Genomic DNA, 14,966 nt, shown 5'->3' with positions numbered 1-14,966 from the left:
ATAAGATGTTGTCTGCCATAAGCAACCTCAACACACTTGTTACACTGCACTCATAGCTGGAAATGCAGACCTTACTGTGGGCTTTTGCATTATTGCTCTGAGCAATAAAAAAGGGGAAAAAGTCTGTTTTACATATGAACTTCCATCCTGGATCCTCCAGGGTCAGATCCTTTTCACAGTAGGCATTCCCTGTTTCCAAGGTGACAGGAGGCGGAGCAGAAATTAATCAGCCTGGGCTTTAGACCACCCTTTAGCAAAAATTATTCAGAAGAGTTTTGAAAGCTGCAAAACAATGACTCTGTAAGACTGCTGGGTTTGGTGTTGGGGCTTTTTGTTCTTTCACTGCAAACACTGATACTCCTTCCAAAGGACTCATGTTGTGACCTTGCACTCCAAGACTCACTGTTATCAACTGTGTCCAAGCATTTATTTCTGTGGAGTCACTGACTAATCACTTCTTTCTTAGGATGTTTGTATCCAGGGCAGCCATGCCACTTCCTACTACGTGAGAAAGACCATGACGACATTGCAGGACGGCCACTTTCTCCATTGCCAAAATGATGGCATCTGCCAGAACATTCAGGTTTCCGGCCTGTGATGCTCCAGCAGGTTAGCTGACCTTCACTTAACTTCTATACTGCCAAATGCTTTTCCTTAAGCCAGAGATTTCCAATTTCCTCTCCATCTACTCCCAATGTACAAGGTGAGAGTTTCCAGACAAGGTTACTTTGGTAAGGAGCGCTGATGAGCTTGTACCTGTTTAGCAGGTATTAGTCTATCAAAAATCACTGTCAAAAAATGGAGGCAAAACATGCTGACAATTCTTAGAGATAAACTATGATCCATGTTCTCCTTGCCCTACATTCACATAACATCCAAGCTCACATGTGCCATCCATTCAAGCATCCAAAGGAAAATGGAGTTGTGACCAGTTTCTCTGAACCAGACACCAGGTAGCTGTTAAATAATATTAAGAATGATTTCACCATGAGACACTTGTACTGGATCTCACCCAAAAACTTTTTATATATTGAATATGTTATTGTTTTGCTGCAAATGCCATCTCAAAGCAAAGCAAGAACTTTGACAAATATATGCATGACATCATCCAGATGAGGAGACTGTATGTTTACAGAGGTGTGGAAACACTTAACAAAATAGATTATCTTTTTCAGTTTGTCTTCCAAAATAAAGGTTTTCTTGGATGATGAACTCGGGGGTTCCCAGAGTTTTGTTCATGGCAGGCAACTTAATGGGTAGAATGTTAGGCTAGGGGCTGTATAACAAAAAAATCAATCAGCATGACAGCACAGAACAGCCACAATTTGAAAATCTGAGGGTCACATTAGCAGCTTTCCAGGTCAGGCTCTGGGAACCCCTAACTCGGATGCCAAATTCTTGTAGGAATATAATTGATTCTTGTAGGGGTTTTCCACCTCAAAGACGTATTTCTCGCAGTTTGTTGGTTTTTTTTTTTGTGATGACTATTGGGCTCTGCATTGCACAAGCAGAAGAATGACAAGGCAAGAGCAGACATGCTAACCTTTCAAGTTATGATGTAGCTGTAAATGCCTGTAAACTCAAAACAAGTGGCAGTCTTTATTGAGAATGCCTCCAGCCCTAGAAGCAGCTCACATTATATTTGGGAGGTGGTGGAAGGGGCTCTTACTGCTTACATCTTCTGCAGACTTTTAAAGTTTATTTTCATAGTCTAAAGGCTTGGGAAGATAATGATAATTTCTAGTATTATCTAGAATACTACTGTCATTGTGGTCTTGATAAATTATTTCATGATGTAGTTTCTCTGTGCCACAAACATACAGAAAGAGAAAATATTTCTGCCTTGCATTATCTCTGCAAATGAGAGATTGCCTACAAAAGGGAGAAGTAACAGCTGTGGAGATACACTGCCATAAAGGGTATCAGCCCCCATTTACATCTCTTCAAATGGAACAGACAAGTGTAGACTGCATCTAAGATTTAAGCAAACAACTGTGCCAGTCAGATGACAATTCAACCACAGAAAAAGTAAGATAAAGAAGATTTTTGGTTTACAGATGCTCTGCATTTAAACTTTATGCATATATTATTTTCAATGGCCTTCCATTCCCATTTGCACACAGATCCACAAAATAAGAGATATTGGCAACTTGTTCTTCAGTTTGAAGGGTTGGCAGTAAGTCTCAAACAGTTGGTATGCCTGTGTCTACTAATAACAAGGCCACAGCTTTCTTTACTTCAGGCAAATTAAGTGACAACATCTACTTTACTCCTGTGGTACAAGTAGGTGTAATGGAGAATTCCCTTTTGCCAACAGACACTACCTGAGGAACAAACTATGAGTCTTTCTCAGCAAACTTTCTGAGTTTTAATTCAGATGTGAGGGGGAAAGCCACCAGTGAAATGAAGAAGCAAATAGATAAAAGCCTCTGGAATGTCCTCTCTGCTCAGAGCTCAGAAGAGCTCTGCTATGCAGGGAGACCTGGCATCAGCCCCATGCTCCCCCAAGACGCAAGGGACTCTATCAGGGTGTGAGCTGCAGTCCCAGCAAAGAATTTCTTTTGTCTCTGTTAGTCTGGCAGACCTGAGAATGAACTCCTCCACTTCTGGGCAGGAAAGCATGTGTTGGGTCATGCACTCCTGTCGTGCCGGATCAAGGGTACTGCCAGTGGTTGGAGAACTGTGTGACAACAAGAAATAAGTGTTCTGGCATGGTTGGAGCACCCTGTTAAAAGGTCTCCTGTCAGTAAGCAGGAATGACTGAGTGGCAGAGATATGGCTTAATTGGAGCAAACTCCATTCTGCTCCTCACCCCACAGGATGGGCGTGGCTGGTTGAGAAATCAAGGCTTATGCTGCCCCTACCTCCTTACTGAAGATTAAAAACCCCAGCTGCCTCTGTGGCAAAACAGGCACAGTCCAGGTTAAGCTGTGGGGGAACGTGAGCTCAAAGCCGCATGTGACGGCCTCATGTTCACCGTGTGCACTGTGCCAGGTCTGGTCAGGGAGTCAGGCAGCTCTCAGAATGGTACCTAGTCCACGTGAAACAGAAAGGCCCAAGAAATATCACTTGCTTTTAGCTGAAAAACAGACAGCGAGGGGCGTTCAGCAAAGTCACAGAGCTGCGACAAAGGGTACGTCACGCGGCAGGTTTTCCCTGATGCCACCAGCCAGGGAGGCTGCGTCCGACCTGTGGTCTGTTTATGAAATACAGCTTCACTGCCTTCCGTGTTTTATCTCGTTGTGATCATGGGTTCAGCGAGGCAGTCAGCCTATTGTTCTTGCCACATGACAAGTAACTAGCTACATGTAAACAAAGCAATTAAGCTGCACGAGGAACTGTTTGCCATGCAAAGCTGAACTAAACATTGTGTTTTGTTTCGAGAATCCAAATATGGTAAATTACTGACAGTTAACTGCGACCATGGGATTATTTGCTGCAGAGAAAGGGTAAGCGGAACAGGCAGCACAAGCTGGAAAATCACCTTTTATCCTCTTCACCCTGACATTAACCATCTTGAGAGCCTTCTGGTCTCACTGGTAGCTGCATTTTGCTGAGTATCACCTTAGCATAACTAATCCATGATTATGGGGGAATAGACAGATAAAATTCTTAAACTAGCACAGCTGGTTCTTCAGCTGCTAAACTACCAAGCTCTATCAGTACCTCTCCAGGAGAATAGCTCAGTCGTTAACCTCATAATGTACCTGGGAGTCAGACAATTCATTAGGGAATAACACAGCACACAAACACACACCAACTCATTATTCTCTTATTAGTTGTACTCCTGTTGCATCTAAAAGCCCTAATAAATATCAAACTGTCAACTTGCTGAACAGAATATGCACAGAGGAAGAAAGAATCCCCTCCCAAATGTCCACAACACCAGAAGATACACAAACATCCAACTCAAAAAAACCCAACTCTCCCACTGCTAATTTGTGTACATGTTCAGCTTTGCAAGCTGAATAGTCCTATTTTATATATTCATGGAATGTAGTAATCTTTAATAGACAAGGTAGAAAAAGAACCACCAAAATAAAAACATAAAGGAAACGTTATTAAATCTATTGGGGGGCTAATAAAGGCAAAAGTAAAAATGCATTCTGTTAGAGCACCCACTGGAACATTCACTTTTATATTTTAAATGTGCACACTTTACTCCTTGTCAAGGATTTAGCAGCTATCCCCAGTTACAGACCTGCACTAGGGCTCTCCGTGTCCGTCACTGTGGGACAGAGGAAACTGAGCTGAATCAGGCACGAGATTGAGGGAGGAAAACCAGGGTTAGGCTGAAGTGTACATAGTGGAGTGGGTGCTGAGCCCTGAGTCAGAGCAATCCCAGCACAGCAAGGGGAAGGATAGAGCCTGGAAGGTGATGGCAGCTTTAATGATAAGTTCATGAAGTTCACATTGCAGACCTTGGAGTTAAAACCACAGTCATGGTGGATTTTCTCATTCCCACTAGTCACGCTCTCCCAATCAACTCAGCCATGTGGTATCTCAGGCTTACACTGCCTTAGAAACACCCCAGCCTCCTGATGAAGTTACTAGATAAATTGTAAGTTTTGAAATACAGCTAGACAAAGGTTAAAGAAAACAAACTGTGGTCTATTATTTACTGTAGTGCTGCAGCACACGTCTCCATCTCTGATGAAGGGTGATAAACACCATTTTGTGCAACAGACTGGCAAGGACAGCCATTGGGAGGCTGAAACGGCCTGTTACGGTGGTATTTTCCAAATGACATAAACCTGTGGGAGAGTGGGACATAGGCTGTGCTGATGCTCTCTCCAGTACTTTAATAGAAGCAGCACAACGTAAACACACGCAATCGAAGAAGCCAAAACGCTCTAATTTGGTTCATTTTACAAATTCTGGGTGCCAAAATGGGAGCAGAGACATGGAAAAAAAGGATAGAAATAGCCTTAAATTTCTTTCTGAGTTTCACCTACCATCATAAATATTACTAGCCATCAGATATTACAACTCACCTTTCATATTCCTTGAAAATAGTTACAGGCACACCTTCAAAGCTGCCCATGGACAATGGAGGATCACTGAGTATCCTATATAGGAGGCAACAAAGCCCAGGCAACACAGAAAAACAGTCAACTGGGTTTCTGAATCAAAAAACCACATAAGTGCTGCTTTTCTGTCCCTCAGGTTTTTAATTTTTGCCCACTGAAGGGAATCCTTCATTCAGCAGAGACAAAAAGGTCTAGAGTCCCTTCTGGGGACATATCTTAGGGTGGGATAAGGTGGGAAGGGATGCAGGCCTGGACTATGGCCTGTTTGGAGTCATATAGGGATTTAAAGAGTTTGGGACTCATAGGAAGATCAAGTTAATCCAGAAGAGTCAGAAAGCTGTGAATGGCTGGAATTCAAAGCCAGGAGTGAGGGGGGCTGACCTGGGACAGACAGTAGGACACTAATTTGCTCCCAGTCTCTGTGAAACTGATGTCTACAGAAAGGTCCCGTTCCTCTTGCAGGCAACAAGGAAACAACAGGTGTGGTCTGCAGCTTTCTTGTCACGGTGTGATCGCAGTACACGAATTCCGACTGCGAAGCACTTGAGACTGGGAAGAAAAAGGAAAGCTGCTTCTAGACCACTGCATCTAGTGACCAGAGATGCCAAAGCTCAAGCTTTCATCAAATAGGCACACTACTGTCAGCAGTTTCTGCTTGTCTACTGGATAGTTCAGCATCCATCCTTTCCAACACATTATTTCAGAGGAAGCTATTGTAGAAGTGCAGGTGTATGACATTCAGGATGCACTCTCCAAAATGTGCAAGTGCAGTACAAGCATTAGCTTTATCCTTATTCCTTAGTTAAACATGGTCTTTCTCTGCCCTCTCTAACCTCTGCACCGTCTTTCAGTATTTTAATCTTGGCTCCATTAACCATGTGCTCTGCTCTTTTCTGCTCTCCCTTCACACTCTCTAGCTTTCTTCCTCTTCACTAAACAGCCTTTCTTGAATTCTATTTCCTCACCAATGCAACAAAAATCATAACACTAATCTGCTTTCACATGTGTAGCACAGTTGATTTTACTTTCGCATTCCCCATATTTTCCTCTCCAATGACACTGTCCACAAGTCCTTTGGGACAAGGCCTGTTCAAATTTGAACTGTGAGCAGAATCTCATCTGGCCCCTCAGTATGCCCTGAACAAAAGCACTTAACAATCCTAGTTGGTTAACTTGCTTCTTACTGTATTCCACCTTTGGATGTGAAGTTTTAGGTCAACACATTAATGCTGTGTCATCCCCCAGTACAGCACCCGACGCAATTTTCTTCAAGGTCACTTTGCCAACAACTTTGAAGGTGGTTGAGAAATTCTACCTCAGACCTCAGGCAAGAGGCAAAACTGCTGTATCAGGTAAAATTCTTCTGAGGTACAGAGCAAAAGGCCCCTAAATGTCATCCTTAAGAAACATAATGCAGAGTTCTTACCCAGCCCCTGCCCTGCAGCTAAGAGGACTCAGTAAGCACTCAAATACCATGGTGTTGAGCGTGGTAGTAAAACCTGGAAAGATCATTTAAACAAGCCAGGACCTGGGCATCCTGTTTCTCATGGCACCATCCTCCTAATAAATGACTGCTGCCAAAAATGACAGTATAAATTTCCCACTGAACCCAAGACATGGTTGACAAATATCCAAAAAAAGAATAAAAAATATTTATATCTTAAAACACGCTGACTGAGTAAACAAGATTGTAGCTGGGTCTCTGCTATGTCCTGCTTACCAGTGTGCAGACTGAAGCAGACATAAATGTTTACAGCAGTCACTGCTGTGCATGCACACATGCCCCATGGGCTGCCCTTCCCACCCTCTGCACGACAGGAGCAGAGCAAGCCCTGAACAGGAGGATGGTGCCCTGTTTCACGTAAGCACCTGAACTGACCACTTACACTAGAATGAAGGTCTGAGACATCAGGACAGCAGGTCTGATTTCCAATGCCATCTTTCTATTTCCAGCTCTACTATATAGATATATCACTTTACTACTGTAAAGAAGTAAGACCTTTTTTAAAGCTTTTAACATCCAAAGCCCTTCTGAAATGTGCCATCCTAGCTGAAGTACCTCAGATGCACTTATTCTGCAAATTCCTTCCTATAAAGCCACCATTAATAGGAGACAATTTGCAATCTATTGAACTGTTATTAACAGAATCAACAACAATGATCAAGTAAGTGCTCCTGTCTACCCAGTTGTTCCAGCTAATTCTTGTGGTTTTATCATCACTGTGTTTTCTCCCCCTTTCCTTACTGCAACACCAATACAGTGTTTGCCTATCTAGCCATGCAAACACAGCAATGGCAGAGGATATGCTTGCTTGAAAATTGTCTGAACTATTAATGAGGAAAAAAATGGATTCTTTTCCCCCTGAGTAGTCACAGCTGTTACTTGTAGCAGGGATATGCAAAAAACATTAAAGTAGATGCATGAACTTTTGGCTGATGATATGCTGTAGTCCATTACATCTGAGGAAGTGCTGTTACAGGGAATGCCAGTGAGAGCATTTTGATATGGGCCACAGGACTGGCTAACAACAGTTTCACTGCTCAGTGTAGCATATTTTTCCTATTATGTAATGCTTATTGTAGGTATTATAATGATACATAACTGAAAGCCATCAGTAAAGGCTTTCACCAGGGACCACGCAAAGAAAACTGATACAATGATAAAGAGACAGCACTTGATTGTTTTTCCTTATACTCTTTTGTACCTTTTGGTGGCTGTTAAATTGGTACGTTCCGATCAGATTCCCCAACCTCACCTGCCACCTTTATGATACCATTTGTCAGACCAAATTTAGAAAACAGCTGCTGGGAGAAGGGCTGCTGTCTCATCACTTGTGGAAGGTCACTAAAGGAGGTGGTGGGGGGGAGAGGTCTCTGTCAGGTCACTTCTCATCATTACAGGCTGTACAAGCACCATCTTTCGAAGGATGATTTCTTTCAGCATATGCAGATTCCAAAATGGTTAGAAAACAGAGTAACTAGCTGGGGCAATTATGGGGAAACCTCTCAAACCATGAAACTGTATTAGGTGGCCTTTTATTGACTACGCCTAATTTAAAGTTTATATGTCATGAGGGCAGACTTGCAGAAATTCTCATGAATGCAGTGTAATCAAGCTTATATTAAAACTAGGCAGACATTTTCACCACCAAAGCCAAGATTTCATTAGGAACCTTTCTCTGGTTACTCTGTTGAACTTTCTACATTTATAGGACTCTGTCAAAATTACCTCTTAAAGATCTGAGACTGAATTAACTGAGACCTTCCAGAGCGCTATTTATCACCAAGAGAAAGTACACTAATTTGAGTATTTAGGGTAGTTTAGGGTATTCAGATCTTCTGTCTTTTAAGAAACCTTAACTGTGCTGACAACGAGAAGCAACTGAAAAGCACTACTTCCATTCCCAACCTCATATAACTGTATTAAACAATCATTTAATTATTAAAAGGAGAAGAGTGCAATGCAAAGGAAAGTCCAGAAAGTAAACAGTTTAATGGCTCAAAATCCCTTGTGTCACTGACAGACTGCAGAGGTCGAAGAATCCACATCAAGTGGAATTTACTACAATAACTAGGTCTGATTTATTATTAAAAATTCATGTGAAATTAAATGACTGAGCACTACTTCAAAGCAGCTAGCTATACAGTTACTCCTCCAGTTTATTCATAATCCCATTTCCTCACCAAATACTCTAAATGCAAAACAATATAATTTTGGAACCCCTCTATAATTCCAGCATGAAATTACCACAGTTGGTCTAAAAATGTATTATTTTAAAATTTAATACCTAATATTTTTGGGGAAAATATTTGCATCTTGTAAAGGGAAAGAGCAAGGCAGCTCAAGTCTGTTTGTCCTTAAAAAAGAAGTTTGTTACGTAACAGGGAAAAAAATCCACCAGTTGGTTAAACCAAACAAAACATTCAATTACAAGTCCCAGTCCATTTTGGCACCTGGTCAGTGCAGACACATGCACAGTGTGAAAAGTGTAGATGAAAACATAAGGAGTTGCACGTTGTCTCATACAGTGGGAAAGTGGTAAGACCTAGAAACAAAATGATTTGCTGATAAGAAGCCCATGTAATCATTGGTTCCAGATTATTCCTCTCCTTCATTTGCCTCTTCAGTGCCTTCTGGGCCATTAGAAAGGCAAGTTCCTTCAAGTAGAGATCTCAGCAAGGCCATTCCAAACATCAAAGGCAGCAACAAAGATGACACACAAACAAATATGAGAAGGACGTAAAAGAAGACAAGTCTGGAGCAGCTGCAGAATAAAGGAAGCCAGACTGAGGCTGGGCAGACAGTAAGAGATCAGAGAAAGAAATGCTGGCAGATTAGCATTGAGCTGGGCAGTGAAAGCAAAAAAAAAGAAAATTGGTTATTGCTCTCCCCTGGAACAGAAAAGCAGTCAAGCTAAGAGGAAGAAGTTGGTGAAAGAACATAAATGTCACTATAATATTAGCCCTGTCAAACCTTAAATTCCTTTAAAACAGGCAAAATCAGTGTCTTAAGACAAGAAATGAACAGGAAGCACATGCTACTTATTTGGCAGCCAATACTGAGAAAGCATGCAGGATAAAATGAGAGAATTCTGCCCTCGTATGAATGCAATCAGAGAAGTTGGAAAGGAGGAAAAAGTTGAAGATGTTGCAAGCGTAAGGGAGGAGAATGCCGAGCTCCCATTGCATGTAGGCAACTAGCATGGGTCCAAAGACATGTCTAGACACACTGCCACAGCTCTGTGAGGGTCAGGTATGGGAGCAGCCCAGCTGTGACTACATGAGCAGAGAGCATTAGCTCATAACCTATCAACCTTGTTAGTAATCCATCCGCTAACAGTGGCTCTGTCACAGTAGCAAAAACACGGTGTAAGAGTACAGGGAACTTAATGCTGTGCGGAATAAACAAGACTCTCCCTTCCTATCTGAGTCTTTTTGAAAGAAGAAATAGCTTCCAGTTGGGCAGAATCTGAAAACTACATCTCCTGGATTCAGTCCTTGAAGTTCGACAACAGCAGTTTTGGCTGCAAAGGATTCTGGAGTTCCTGAAAAGCTACAACTCTGAGCTGCAAAGTCATTCACTGATTTTCTCATCTGTCAGAAAAAAATTAGAACTCAGGCCTGCAACCTAAAATCCATGTTGTAGTTACTGTAATCTCTATTTTTTCTAGGGTAAAAAATTTATCCATCCAGACAATAAAACAGGATTGTGATTTGAAGTCAAATTAGTGCCATAACGAATTCTGGATCAATATACTGAGTCCCAAAGTAATTTGTTCTTTCTGTTGACTCAGTCTTCCAAGTAACTACATGATGCCTAACACAGTGGGTTTGGGGACATGGAAAGCCACACATTGGAGCTTGTTTCAAAACAACCAGCTTCAGCTCAAGTACAAGACCAAATCTTTACATAATAGTAACTACTTCAAACTAATTCAGGATAGATCTTAACTTCAACAAGGGCATGAAATAGCCATATTTATATGAAGCTCTTGATTAATGTCTTACCATGTCCAAGTACTTCAATAAAGTCAGGAACTGAGTATGTGGAACTTCACATCCGGGTAAATGATTCCTGTGCATAAAATGCAGTTTGCGTCCCATCTGCACTACAAACTAAAACAATGTGGTCAGCCAGTTCTGGTTTTTGCTGTGCTTGTACTTTAGGTAGATCTAATCTACCTTAAGACTCAGAAGAGATCAAGTAGAAGATATTAAGAGAAAAGAGTATTAGATGTAGACAGGAGAGCTAAAGATGATACAAGTATAATTTGTGCAATTTGTACCACGAAAGCCCTGAGAGAACTGATCGGTCAGGCAGTCTGTGGCTTTTCTGCATGGGCAACATTCTAACACTGTGCCCATGCCCCAAGCAATTACCCAGACATTCTCAGAGCTATTGGAAGACTAAACCGATGGAAGGATGACTCATGACTCCAAATGGGCAGTCTCACAGAGCTGGTAGAAGGCTAATCCACCACCTCAATTTCAACCCCAACTGGAAAGTGTAATACAACTCCTGTCCAACCTATGCATCTAAATAAAAAACCAAAAATCTACATTAGAGGTATGAGCAATACTTCAGTAGATGTTCAGACCATGGTCTGAGGTACATGTGTTCTGTGTGGAAGAAAGGGAGGGAATGCAATTATCAGCCTAAGGGTACACTCCAGTATTTCTTCAGTGACTTTTGTACATGAAGCCTATTGTCTCAAGACTCCAGGCAGTTTCCATCATCTAAAAAGGAAAAATACCCAGTAGTCCACAAAGAGAATTATTTGGGCCTGTAGCTATTTGTGTTTTAACATAAAATATTGAACTGAAGTTAATTAAAAAAATACCTAATCTATGCTGTGAATACTGTGGTGCACAGGCAAATATAAAGTATATCAGTGAGTCTTATTTCCTGATGTAAAAGCTTGGTCTGCATAGGAATTCAGTCTGCAAACATGAATATTTTAGAGAGCTACTCAATTATATAGGTCAGACATTCTCCACTTTTCTGTTATGGGGGCTGAAAATGTGCCAGTCAACTTTTGTGCTGTTCTACCTTGTGAGGACCACACATTTGAGTCATGTTAAAAATGTGGCAAAAGAAGTCAGGAGCAGTCCTTCTAGTTTAAGTCTATAAGGATTTAGACTGAAAGCATATTTGTTTTCAACTCCTACACAAGCATTTGTAGTAGTTTTTAAAGGGATGAAAAGGTTCCAATAGTGTGCCCCTGAGCTGCTATGATACAACGCAAGCATAAAATCATTAAAATTTGGTGTCAAGAAGTAGACTTTTTGTACTTTTGTTTCTTAATTGGAGAAGAGACTATAGGGCATGTGTGGTTTATAATATTACATAATACAAATAGCATTCATTTTAACAATTGTCTAAGTGCAGATTTAAACAATTAGCCAAAATACTGCCTCAAATATTACCATGTCTAATTAAAAAAAAATTAATTTAAAAGCACTCAAATGCAGCTATAGTAGGAAACCCATAAAATCCTATTTAAGTGATGTAACAAGTCTTATCTAAACCAGCTGGATGGAACATCAATCCTAGAATGTCTTTATTCTGTGGGCTTATATAAAAAAAGATGAGACCAAATCTTCATCTAAATTCAACAAAATAATTTTTTTAAAGAAACACAAGGCCTGAATTCATAGAAGTGCAGAAGATGATGTGGATAGGTCAACTGTATTGCTCCAAATTCAGCTTCTGGGAACCATATCCATCAAATACACTGCTCTCTTTCTGCCTCCCCATTTTTTGCCAAATACTGATGTCTGAGGGCAAAACAGCGAGAGATAAGAAAGATCCCAAAGAAGGGAGCTTCCAACCACATGCTATTCTGTTTTCTACTACTGCATAGTAGACTTCAATTTTTTTACACTTTACTTATCACATACTATTTGAGAGAGATATATATATCATACACATCATTAGTATGCATTATATCATCATAGAAATTTCCCGTGCTTGCCTCAAAATCTCTCAGTCAATGTACATTTCCTCATGCTTTCTGTGCTTCCATGACCAGTTCCACTGAGCTGTGTGTTGTGAACTAGAAATATTCCCTCTCCTGTGCTCAAGACCTCTTGTATTTCTCCTCTGTGTTCCTGCACCTTTACCAATTTTTCCTGCACAGTAAAAAAATTCAATCGACTTTTATCCTCTTTTTCTACCAACATACATGCCAGAGCAAATGACACAAAATTAAAGGGCTAGGTATTCTGTTTCCGGCATAAATGACAGTCCAAGTGTTATGACCTTTGTTTGTTCTCTAGAAGGAAGTTGTAGAGGCCTCAGTTCATTTTTAAAAGGGTTTTTTTAATTAATGTTTTATTTTAGAGTAAGAGACAGAAAAACCTATAGTTCACCAGCAGGGTCAGGGAAATAAGCTTGCTCCTAGGGGGTGAGAAGAACCATGGGACAAGCAACAGCTACCAGTGACAACCCATCACCAGGCAATGAAAGTAAAAATAAGAGTAAAGACTGGCAAAGTTTCGAGTTTGGAGAAGTAAGAAAAGCAAAGCAGGAAACATAAATTTGGGACAGAAGACCACAAATGAAGGGAGACAGAGTCAAGTGACAATATGAAGCTGCATAGCACATGGGAGATCACCAGCTCTGGGATTAAATCCCAAAAAGCATCCAGAAGACACTGAGGTTGGAAGCATCTGCTTGTTTGATTAAATAGATCAGGAAGTATAGGAATCAAATGGCTGCCAACAAAAGTGCCAGGCTTCTTCAGCAGGAACAACACTGCAACCTTAAAAAAAACCACCTTGGGTTCAAGTGTTTGATTTTGTTCTAAATATCTGAAGGACACAAAACAAGAGAGGAGGACAGGGCTGTTGGAAAGCAAAGCAGGGCAGTGAGAGTTTTATTGTCATTTTAGATATGCGAGTACACAGGACTGACTGAAAATAGCTAGGCAATGATGCTTGTTACATTCTGGAGATTAGGATCAGGCAAAGGCTTTATGTTGGCTGCCAGCATTTGAATAGTTGTGAGACATATCAGAGGATTATGTGGTTTCAGAAGACCTTTTTTTTTTAAAAAAGCAAGCAACCAGTGGGTGCTTTTAATAGATCTTGGATACTGTCAGGCTTTGTTTGAGAAAGCATTGCTTATCTCAAAATAAGCAGGATCCAGACAAAATGCTTCATTGGCTCGCTGTCTCCTAAACAAGATCTTTACTTAGGAGCTCTACTCATTGTTTTGAACAAATGTAACTTGAAAACAAAGTCAGAAGAACATAACTGGTAGCAAAAGGTGTTTGCTAAATAGTCAGGGCATGGGTGATGCCAGATGGACAGTCACTCCAAGACAAAAGCAGTGTCTCAAAAGCTTGTACCTGGATTCCAAGCTGTGAATATCATCTGTTCTTAGTGTGGCTGCAGCCTCCAGCAAAAGAGGGAATTACTGTTTGTTCTCCCTCACCTGAGCAGGATCCTAATCTCTGTACAAGAGGACAGTCACAAGCACTAAGGGAGGTGGGCTCATGTTCTGGCCAACAGGAAATGAGATGAACAAGAGATGGTAATTGGGGTGATTTAAAAAAAAACCTGCCCAACTCCTCCATTCCCCCCATGAGTGGTGACAACTGGCTGGCTACTGGATTCCAACCTGAGTTGGACAAAAGCATCTGGAATACTGTTAAGAGACACAACACTAACTCCACTTTTGACACACAGTAGTCACCAGTACAGAAATAGTTTCTTTTTTCCTTTTCCTTTTTTTTTTTTTTTGTCAAAAATTGGAAATAATGACTCACTAGCTCTGCATCCTACAAATCCTACCCCCTGCTAAGAAGTTTAATCACTCACAGCCCCTCCCATCACACTGCAGTCAATTGAAAAGGCTTCGGTTTTTAAAGGAAACTTGTGATTTTCATAACATTTTCTCCTCATAGTGAAGTAAGCCACTTAAATCTCTCTACTTTATTACATGCCCCAGTACACCAAACAGTCTGAAGACAGGGAAATGGATTAGATAAATAGAAATACTTTTGTTATGACCTAATTTAAGGATCTTAAAAATAATACGATGACTTCAAAAACTGCAAGGCATCAAAAGGCTTAAAAGAATTGCAGAGACATGAGAGTGCAAGAGATCTGGCAAGTATTGATAGAGTAACGTTTAACTCGAATGAGAAACAGGAGGCATTCAGAGACACATGGTTACCATTCACATAAATTTATGACCAGGGCATTTCTGTTACTGTAATACTCTTTGTACCAGGAGCCATATGCAATGGCTCGCTCTTTTATGTGCAGTGTCCGTTTATGTCACATTGGTGAAAATTAAAGCAAGGTTTGCATTTGGAATTTGCTGGCTGCCAGTACAATGTAAAAGATGAAGGTAGAACGGCTTCTGCTCTTTATAAAAGAAATCAGCAGTCCTAGGAGAAGCAACCTTGCAGCTTAGTAAGAGATAGA

General features: G+C 40.9%; 2 protein-coding genes across 4 annotated transcripts in view; one reads left to right on the top strand and one right to left on the bottom strand.

The window, feature by feature from the left end:
* Positions 1 to 14,966, bottom strand: part of CMSS1 (cms1 ribosomal small subunit homolog) — a 222,780-nt gene that overhangs the window by 76,405 nt on the left and 131,409 nt on the right. The window lies entirely within an intron of this gene.
* Positions 1 to 14,966, top strand: part of FILIP1L (filamin A interacting protein 1 like) — a 188,596-nt gene that overhangs the window by 43,986 nt on the left and 129,644 nt on the right. For both annotated transcript variants that reach the window (XM_050333119.1, XM_050333118.1), the window contains exon 2: positions 467 to 609. The gene's annotated coding sequence lies outside the window, so the exon portion shown is untranslated. The remainder of the gene's footprint in view (positions 1 to 466; positions 610 to 14,966) is intronic.

The sequence above is a fragment of the Myiozetetes cayanensis genome, unplaced genomic scaffold, assembly GCF_022539395.1.
Source record: "Myiozetetes cayanensis isolate MyiCay16 unplaced genomic scaffold, myiCay2020 scf5-8, whole genome shotgun sequence".
In the NCBI taxonomy this organism is placed as follows: Eukaryota; Metazoa; Chordata; class Aves; order Passeriformes; family Tyrannidae; genus Myiozetetes; species Myiozetetes cayanensis.
The sequence above is the reverse complement of the archived record's forward strand: the minus strand, read 5'-3'. Positions and strand labels throughout refer to the sequence as shown.